Below are 9962 nucleotides of genomic sequence, written 5' to 3' on the forward strand. Positions count from 1 at the left end.
AAATGACTAAGAAGTTTAAAAAGATGCTTTCCTTCATTTTTAATCAAATTCTAACGTAAATCACAACAAGATAATTTTACACATACACAAGATTAAAGTTTAAGACTTTGGTAATCCAGATGATGGCAAGGGTGTAAAACAGCAAGGTTTCTCATATATTTCTGGGGGAGTATAAACTGGTCCAAGTACTTTGAAAATAGTTTGGCATAGCCTAGGAGAGTTGAATATTTGAATATATATATATATCACTTTTAGGAATATAACAAAAAAATACACATATGCGTATCAGATAGTATTTTTAAAATGTTAATAGCAGAACGTTCATAAAACAGATTTACAAATGGAAGCAATCCAAATGTTCTTCAGTAGTTATTGGCTAAAAGATAATGACATTTATAAGGTGAACTATTATCTCTCAATGAAAAGTAACAAGTCATAGATACACACAGACATCAACAAAATTGAAACCTGCAAATATATTGTTGACTGAAAGAAGTCACAGAAGAATCATACAATATGATTCCATATATATCACGTTCAAAAAGGGGCAGAACCAACAATATATTATTTACAGTTGAGATCATAGGTGGTACACTATTTTCTATAAAGTAAGGATATAGATGATAACCATCAAATTAATTTAGTGGTTACTCTTAGTGGGGAGAAAATGAGATGTTATCAGGATAGGAATTATAAGGTACGCAATGTTTGTTCTTAATTAGGGCCCTGGTTACATGAGTATTCACTTATAATTATTCTTAAAGTGTTCATGTATATTTCATACATTCTTGTTATATTAAAAGTTCTCATTAATTTTCCAGCATTTTGTTCCTATTACTCTGTTTTTCTCCTAGCATCCCATATTGCCAGATGCCAGGGTCAAAGGAGCTGTTTTCCAGCCCTTAAATTAATTACTTGCTGAATTCCTCACTTTTGGCTCTTGCTCCTATTTCCTGCTGCCTCTTATCTTTTGTTATGCCAGGATTTGATGAGTGAAAACTTTCTTTTTCATCTGTCACATCTCAAGCAGACACTGGGCCTCTATTTCTTCATCATATCTTTTTATTTTCTGTAAATTCCTTATTATTTGGTCATGTGGACAGGCATTTCCTCAATTTCCTAGTACTGCCATGTTACAACTTCCATTATTTCTTTTGGATTTTGAAGAAGAGAGGTAATGATTATTCTCAGATATCTTGATTCAGAAGCCTCCTATTAGAGGAATATTTTAAGATATTTTAGAAAATCTTTACTTTCATTCCAAAATAATCCTTAATAAACAATGATCCTCAATTTTAGATTTAGTTTTCTCTATTACCCCAAAATAATCCACTGGAAACTCTGTTTAGCAGTTAATGATATTTTAATGAGCCATGGAAATTTTACCTCTGAATATACATTATAATTACCTAGGAAAGTTTCAACAATACCAGTGGCCAGAGTTCAACCCACACCAATTAAATTGGGGTTTCTGTAGGGAGAGCCCTGGAATATCTATTTGAAAACAAAACAAAAGAAGAATTATTTAATGTGTGCTAGGATTAAAAATCACTATTCTAGTGGGTGGAATAAAAGCATAAATAAAAATTTATGCAACAAGATAATTATAAGATTGAGTGCCATGAGATTCATATTTAGAGTTTGCAGGAATGAATGCTAATACTTAATGCCAACCACAGGCATGCCAACACTTCAGTCACGAGTCATTGACCCATTTTTCCATCCTGTATTTCCAGGAGAGAACCAGTTTCTCCTGTTTTCATTCTTTTGGACATCTAAGGTTTCTCTGTTCTCATAAGGCTTTGGTTATTTGAAGGGCATCTCTGCTATGTACATTAACTATTGGCTGAATATATTTTCCCCACATTTTTACTCTAAGATTTATTTTTTGGAGATTAGCTATTACTCTTATTTGGGCAAAATTGTTATATCTTAGCTCTGGCTTACACATGAAAATTTCTCCATTCTGAAATTTACAAATAGTTAATGCTTCTGGAATCCCATTTGAGTGGGTTTTTCTTGAAACTCCTAATACAGAAATGAAAGCAGACTGAATTATTCTTACAGACTACTAATGGTCATTTCAGCTTTTCACCAACTCCCTGTGTTCTTTCGTCCCCTTTTACTCCCAGCTTCTACCATAAGTCTTAGTGCCCTTCCCAGAGAGGAACTAGGATTTGCCTTATTAAATTGTAGTCACCCTTTAAACCCAGTTCATAACCCATCTCTTCTGGTTCTTAACTGATGCTTTGATCTGGGATTCCTAGACCCATGCTTAGTTCCACCCTTGCCCACTGAGTTATCATTCAACTTGATTCTTCTGGTTTGGCTTTCTACATTGAAGAGTAACTATTTCCCAGATTCAACCATCAAACTTTTTTCTCTACTTCTTTCCTTTCCTTTCCTTTCCTTTCCTTTCCCTTTCCCTTTCCCTTTCCCTTTCCTTTCCTTCTTTTTTTTTTTTTTTTTTTGAGAGAGAGAGATCTATGGTAAGTAGGGGAGAGGGGCAGAAGGAAAGAGAAAGAATTTCAGCCAGTTTCCATACTCAACACAGAACTCGACATGGGGCTCAGTCCCATGACCCTGGGATCATGACCTGAGCCTAAGTCAAGGCTCAGCTGCTCAACCAACTGAGCCACTGAGGCACCCCTTTTTCTCTACCTTTTAGGATTTCCATAACCAGCTCGGGGCCTCTAGGTTCCAGTGTGTAACCTTGGCTGGCCTTAGCAATGCTCTAACAAGACCATCTCTGGCCTACCTCAAGGGATACATCCTTCTGTTCTTTGAGAAAGGAGATTTGCTGCATGGAAGCCCCAGGAATGTCTCTCTCAAGCCTAGAAATACTTTTACCAGCCATTTCCCCATTATTCTCCATTCTTTTTTTCCCAAGTATTTTATTTGAGTATAGTTGATACACATGTTACATTAGTTTCACGTGTACAATGTGGGGATTTAACATCTTTATACATTACCCTCTGCTCACCACAATTATAGCTACCATGTGCCACCGTGCAATGTTATTACAATACCAATGATTGTATTCCCTGTACTGTGCCTTTATTTCTGTGATGTACTCATTCCATAACTGGAAGCCTGTATCTCCCACAAAAATAGGGAACACTCCATGAATTTGCATGCCATTCTTCCACAGGAGCCATGCTAATCTTCTCTGTATTGATTCTGTTTTAGTATATGTTCTGCCAAAGAGAACACCGATACCCCCATTCTTAAAGAATGAACACCTTTCATATACCTCTTGTCTTTGTCATATTTGCCTGTTTTATGGTCACCTCACATGTAAATGTTTAGTAAACACATACCAAATGTATGACTGAGTGAGCGAATGAATGAATTGGGGTAAGTGTCAATCCTAGTTGCCTCCACATAAATATGCTTGGGAATACCAAGATAACAATGGCATAATCTTTTCCCTGGAGGAGTCACAATAGAGTATTAAAAATAGAAAAGGGACACCTAGGTGGCTCAATTGATTAAGCATCTGACTTCAGCTCAGGTCATGATCTTGCCCTTCATGGGTTCAAACCCCGGGTCAGGCTCTGTACTGACAGTTCAGAGCCTGGAGCCTGCTTTGGATTCTATGTCTCCCTCTCTCTCTGCCCCTCCCCTGCTCACACTCTGTCTGTCTCTCCCTCTCTCTTTCAAAAATAAGTAAACATTAAAACATTTTTTAAATAGAAAATATATGAACCCTGATATCCCAGGCTAGGCCTCACCTACCTGTGGCTACAATATAAAATCATAACTCTTCTTCATATGCAAATTATGATGACACAAGATAACTTTTCTTTTGGATGCCCACTCTCTCCTCTGCCGCCTCCTTCTGTTCCTCCTCCATATGTAGCTGTCCTCTGCTAGTGACAGCTACTTCCCTTCTTCACCTTTCTCTACTATAAGAAGAGGGAACACCACTCAGGGACCAGGACACTGTTCTCTGCATCACTTTTCCTACAGATGAGTATAGCACTTCTCTAATTTTCTGTATTACTGAGACCAAATGGTAACCATTAATAACATTTTACTGAATAGTCAGAGGTAATGGAAGGGCAGTAAACAACACTTAAAATAACTATTATACAATTACAGAGCTATCCCAGAATCCTTTCTAGGCTAGTTTGCTGTCTTTCTAGTATGTTTCTGCAAGGCTTAACCCCATATGATGTGCTCTAGGATTCTCTTTGGTCAAGAAGCTAGGTCATATTAAACTCACACCTAAGGCTAAGGCTACATCTTCATTTCTTGACCCAAGGCTTTTTTTTTTTTTTTAATGATTATTTATTTATTTTGAGAGAGAGCGTGCACATGTGGGGACCAGCAGGGGGTGGAGGAGAGAGAGAGAGAGAGAGAGAGAGAGGGAGAGAGAGAAGGAATATCCCAAGCAGGCTCTATGCTGTCAGTGCAGAGCCCAATGCAGCGCTCAATCTCATGAACCATGGGATCATGACCTGAGGTAAAATTAAGAACCAAATGCTTAACTGACTGAGCCACCTAGCACCTCAGCCCAAGACTGACTTTTTTCAAAAATAATATGTTCCTCCATTCAACAAATACACATTTATACCTGCTTCTAACAAGTACCCGACACTGAGTTGAACAGATGTAAAAGGGTCATCAAATAAATCCTAGCCAAGTGGAAGAGCAAAGATAAAGCCCTTATACACTGTCAGCCAGAGGGTTTTTGATGAAAGTGAGACTATTCCTCTCTTTTGGTACTTATAGAGGATATTGATACTTAGGTTAGGTATGAGGGGGGAAATGGGACAAGAAACAGGAAAGTGAGGTGGGGCAAGGCTGGAATTAGTTAATAGTTCTCATGAGTAGGTGACCTGAGTGAGAAAGTTGGGGAAAGTACACTCTGTTGGTGCTAGTTTAAGAAGGAGGAATGAGTACTTAAGCAAGTCCAGGGAAGTATATTCTGAGACTTTGGGTTTAGTGTGCATGTGTGCACAGACAGACACTGCACTTTGGGCTTTGGGCTTACAACTTCTGGTACAATGTTGTAAAAAAGATCTTAACACTTTACACACATTAACTCTGTGTTCTCTTGACCTTGCATTCTATTGGCGATTAACAGTAGGAATTTCAGTATTCAGCCAACGCCTGGGATCCTGAAAAAAAATTCTAAGTACTGTAGCATTGGTGCATTCCTCAAAGTCTGTATTACTTTGGTCACATCAACATACAGAGGAAGTGACAGTGCTGTAACAGATGTTTTTAGAGGGCTATTGGAATTTAGACAAGAGAGACTAAATCTTCCTGGAGAAGTCAAGAAAGGATGTAGAGGAGCTATAACAGTTGACTTTGGTCTTGAAAGATTGAGAAGACATTCCCGGGGCAAGAAAGAACAGAAAGGTTATTTAAGAAGAGAAAAATGACATGATCAGATCTGTTTTAAAAAGACAGTCTCAGGGATGATTTGGAAAAGAAAGTGACAGGATGTGGGATGATAAATGAAACAACTATTGGATCCATGCAAGAAAGAAGAAATAGGGGTTGAAGGAAAGCATTAGCGACGGAGATAGAGAGAAGCAAACATATTGGAGTGACATTTCAGAGATAGACTTGACAGCTTCTAGTTTCAGAGGGGTCTAGGAAAGAGGAAAGAACCAAAGATGGCTCTGAAATGTATTGGGGGATAAAAGTTGAGAAGAAAAGCTGATTTGGATATGTCAGGAGAAGGTTCTGTTTTTTAAAAAATGCCAAGGTACTTGTGGGATCCGTAGATGGAGTCAGTGGGCATATATAGCTGGGATCATGGAAGAAATATCAAGGTTAAAGGTAAAGATTTTGGAGTCACTGACATAGAGATAGTTGATGCCACATCAGAATATGATATTGCATAAGAATAACTTACTCAAAGGGTAAGAAAAGTAAAGTTCAACTACAGAAGAAAATTGAAGTGCATAAATAACAAAAAGCAGTGGCAGTGAGGAAGAGAGCCTCTGAACCAAGATTTGTCACATGGTTATTTCATCTCCAGTGGGTTAATTCAGAGGAGTTTTGAAGATTGAATCAGAATGTATCAGTTACTTCCGACTCTTGCTAAAAGTTGGATTATTAGGCCCTCTGTGTTCTTAATATAGAATGTATATGTGTTGTCAATTAGCAACAGCCCATCACCATATAATGGCTCTTAATAGCCCTGCATTGATGTTTTCCATCTGCCTCATGGGGCTGTCTTGTTTTTAAGAGGTAATTTTAGTATACAAATGATTGCCAGTTAACAACTGACCTGAATGTCACACCTGCATTTAACACATATTATAGAAAGAAAACAAAAACTTCAAAAATATGTGGAAAGATGCAGTGGGATCTGTCAATATTACAGTGAATGCAAGTGTGTTATTGAAGTCTGTGACAATTAACACATCCTTATTTCATGGCAAATTACCAATTCCTATCAGAGAAGATCATGTGTGCTATTCAATTAATACAAAATGAAAGCAGAGCTATAGGAAATCAATTTATGCATTGATTATCATGCACTGATAGAGAATTCCAGTGTCCATAGGAAATCTGTACACAAGGACATATTTATGAATGACTGTAATACTCTTACAAACAGTTTTCCTTTTTCAGTATTTAAATCTTTCCAGAGAAGTAACATGGTATAATAGTAAAAAAAGCAAAATGAATAAGTAAGTTTTAGTGTTTGACTCAGAAGATCTGGGATCAAATGAAACTTAGGCACTTTGATGTCTGCTTCCCACCAAGAGGACTGCAAATCTCTCACAGGTGCGCTACCACATTTTGATGCATATTAAAATTAATCTTTCCCAATGGTGTACACATGCTCACATTGTGATCTTGCAGATGAAGTAGTTAGCTAAATGGTGTGTGCAATGCTAGTGCAGACGGGGTCTAACTTAAAGAAGAGAAGAGATGGAAGAGAATATCTAGCCAACACCGAAAATGTTGTGAATGATCTTACCTCAGTCAGATTGTAATTAGGTTTGTATTCCACCTGGATAAGACCTCTTTCTGTAGCTGGAGTATGGTGGATAAATGCTGAACATGGAGTCAGATTTGGGTTTTGGGCCTATTTTTGTCATTTACTAATTCTGTGACCTTGGGAAACAGTTTAACTGTTCTTAGCACACTTTTTTTCCATATGCAGTATGGAGAGGGGTACAGATTAAATAAATCTTCCTGGGGAAAATTTGCAGTAAGAAAGCACTCTGAAATGGAAACATGCTCAATCAGTGTGCTCTTGTCATTATAGATCCACACTCAGAGACCTCCAATATTTCTTTAGAGTAATCCACATGATAATAATAGCAACAACAATTAACACAAACATGGTGGCTAACTTGTGTTTGGTATCATTGCAAATGATTTCCATATATTAACTAAGATCTAATTATTATAACAACCCTATGATCTGCATACTCTTATTTTCTCCACTTTCCAGACTGATTATTTTGGAACAAGATAAGAACACCAAAAATCCGCTGCTGAATGTTGTACTCTTGACCCTACTGCCTGTACTTTTTGTAGATTTACTACAAAAAAATCACTAAAAGGAAAATGGCAAAAGGAAATATAACCATAGGCAAATGCTTCAGTAAGAAATGATTGAGGTTAGCTCCATACCGACTCGAAAGTGGAGGAAGAACTGCCATGTATTAAGTGAACACGAACTGCCAGACTCTGTGAGAGGCTCTTCACACATACCATGCAATTTAGACTTCAACAAGAAGATGAAGTATTTTACAGATCAAGAAAATGGGAATTTGAGAGATTAAATTTGAGAATTTGTTTACTACTGGGGAATGAAGATAGAAATATCTCAAAAGACAAAAGCAACCCTACTCTAGTTCACATTCTCCTATTTATTCTCTATTTAACAAATATTTACCAAACTTGGGGAAGGGGGGCTTACACTGAACTAGGCACGGTGACCATAACTCATGACAGCATAGACTGTTTACAGGAATTTAAGGATGAATGGGAGACACAGAGCAATAAAAAGTCCATACTGTCTTGCCATGTGGATAGTCAGAGTGCTGGAAAACATCTAGAAGGGGGAGTTTATCCAGGTTTGGTAATGGAGAAATTTCTGGGAGATATATAATGGCTAATTCAGAGAGAAAGGCACTGGCAACATGAGATCAAAAGTGTCTGCCATTTTTTTTCCGATGAGAATTTATTTTGAGTTTGCTGACACCTTATGACTATTGGCAGGGAGGAGATAGAAATTCCCAACATGCTTTTGGGAAACTGACTTATAGGTTATGTTTCTGAGATGTGAATCTGAGAGTTCGTTTGGTGCCATGCCTTTTTATTTTCTGCATCTCTGTCTCTCTAGCATACATTGGCTTATTCCTCCCCACACTTCTTACACACCCTTTTCTTGTTCTCTACTAGCTGATTGGGTTCCTGCTGTTTTTCCTATTGAAGATGAAGGACTCCCAATTAGATGGTCCCCTGCTGGCAATAATAATGCAGCCCATTCTTTTAAATCCACTAAATTCTGCTCAAGATATTAAGTTGCTCATTTTAAAAATTAAAACTCTGGCACTTTTATGTGGTATCTTTCTCCATGGTATTTATTTAGACAATGGATGCTCCAGATTTTCCCAAGAGACCTTTTGACCCACTTTGAAAGTAGCTCAACACACTGGAGCCAAATTCATTTGTTCAATTTCCACATTTTCTTCGGTAACATGTAGAAAGGAAGCCGATTACCAGTTGTTGAGTGGCTAATCTGTATCAGGTCACTTTGTGAGAAGTAAGGAAGAGGATTCATTTCCAGAAATACTAAGTCAAAAAGCTGTGCTGTCCCATTAACAATAGGTCTACAACCTACTGGTAATATGTACAAAGGACCCTCCCCAGCCCCCACCTCCCCCAAAATGGAGTCCCAAACCTTTAGACACTTCACTTCCTGGTTCTTCTTCTTTCCTTTTTGAGGACTTATTTTCAAGGACTTAGCAATGAGCATGCATTATTGAATAAAGGGAGGAGGGACTGAAAGTCTCTGCATCACCTCTGTGAATGTCCGTTTGTTCCAATCAGACTACTTTTTGCCTTACATGGGCATAGATGAAGTCCAGGAAAGGCTGTAACCTCTATAGAACTCAGCCAATGAGGAACCAGGGAAGGACCTGCATGCTAGGAGGTAAATTGCCTGCTGTGACTGCCCCAATGTGCCTGTCCATCAGACACCTACTCTTGCAAGAACGTTGATTAAAGCCTCACTTCACTGTGCTCTGAGTTTCTCCACCCTTCTTTGACTGGGGCAGTGGGCTTATTTCTCACAACTTATGTTTTTTATGGACTCTCTGAGGTAGGGAGTTTGGTCAGAGGATAAGTCATTTGTTCAAGGCCAGTCTTCTAAGAGTATAGGCGTTAGGACATAGACCCACATCAGTCTGTTTAAAACCATTCTTCTCTCCTTTGATCAATGAAATGCATGGGCCAGCCAGTCACCAGTTTTTGTAAATAAAGTTTTACTGACACAATCAGACCCATTTATTTGTGGCTATTTTCAGCCTACAATGGCAAAGTTAAGTAACTGTGATAAAGACTTACTTGTCTTGCTAAGCCAAAAATATTTACCATTCAGACCTTTACATAAATATCTGTCAGTCTCTGAATATAGAAAACAAACTTAATGAGAATGGATTCAAATAATCAAGAGAATTTTCTACTTGCAAAAATCTTCTGCATTTTTGTGTCACTCCCAAGGTGTTAGAGCTAGGAATTTCATGACTCATCTATGACATTAAGATAGTTTTGTGTTTTTTTTTAAAAAAAAAACACACACACAGCAAAGAATTCTTAGATTGTATTACAGTTCCCAGAAATTTAGTTAAATTAGATTATTTTCTTAGATTCTGATTGGTGAGTGTTCTTTCACACATAAAAATGTTGGGGTTTGGGGCCCCTGGGTGGCTCATTCGGTTAAGCGTCCGACTGTGGCTCACGTCATGATCTCATGG

General features: G+C 37.9%; 1 non-coding gene across 1 annotated transcript; it reads right to left on the reverse strand.

Moving 5' to 3' along the window:
* Positions 1 to 3106: 3106 nt before the first annotated feature.
* Positions 3107 to 3211, reverse strand: LOC144230588 (U6 spliceosomal RNA). Its single transcript, XR_013334804.1, has one exon. It is a non-coding gene; the product is annotated as a U6 spliceosomal RNA (small nuclear RNA).
* Positions 3212 to 9962: the final 6751 nt, after the last annotated feature.

This window comes from Crocuta crocuta, unplaced genomic scaffold (assembly GCF_008692635.1).
Source record: "Crocuta crocuta isolate KB4526 unplaced genomic scaffold, BGI_CrCroc_1.0 scaffold144, whole genome shotgun sequence".
NCBI lineage: Eukaryota > Metazoa > Chordata > Mammalia > Carnivora > Hyaenidae > Crocuta > Crocuta crocuta.